Below are 220 nucleotides of genomic sequence, written 5' to 3'. Positions count from 1 at the left end.
TGCCTCTTCTGTATCATTTTTGGGGTATTTTTGCCAATGCAGTGGTCTCTTTGAAACAAGGCTGGCTGGGTTTTGCACATAGTGCCAATGTCTGCCTTACCACTACAGGGCTTAACGTTTACTTTTTTAAGTGGTTGCCAGCTTAGCAACTATGTATCACCTTTTTTGTTGCCAAAACTGACAATATGGTTGCTAGGTTTTAAATTGCCTTTATTTGGAG

The 220-nt window shown here is 40.5% G+C and overlaps 1 protein-coding gene across 1 annotated transcript in view; it reads right to left on the bottom strand.

Annotated features, from left to right (window-relative positions):
- The window catches only part of LOC116675418 (SPRY domain-containing SOCS box protein 4), a 44,616-nt gene that overhangs the window by 21,246 nt on the left and 23,150 nt on the right, over positions 1-220 (bottom strand). The gene's annotated exons all lie outside the window — the stretch shown is intronic.

The sequence above is a fragment of the Etheostoma spectabile genome, chromosome 3, assembly GCF_008692095.1.
Source record: "Etheostoma spectabile isolate EspeVRDwgs_2016 chromosome 3, UIUC_Espe_1.0, whole genome shotgun sequence".
Classification (NCBI taxonomy): domain Eukaryota; kingdom Metazoa; phylum Chordata; class Actinopteri; order Perciformes; family Percidae; genus Etheostoma; species Etheostoma spectabile.
The sequence above is the reverse complement of the archived record's forward strand: the minus strand, read 5'-3'. Positions and strand labels throughout refer to the sequence as shown.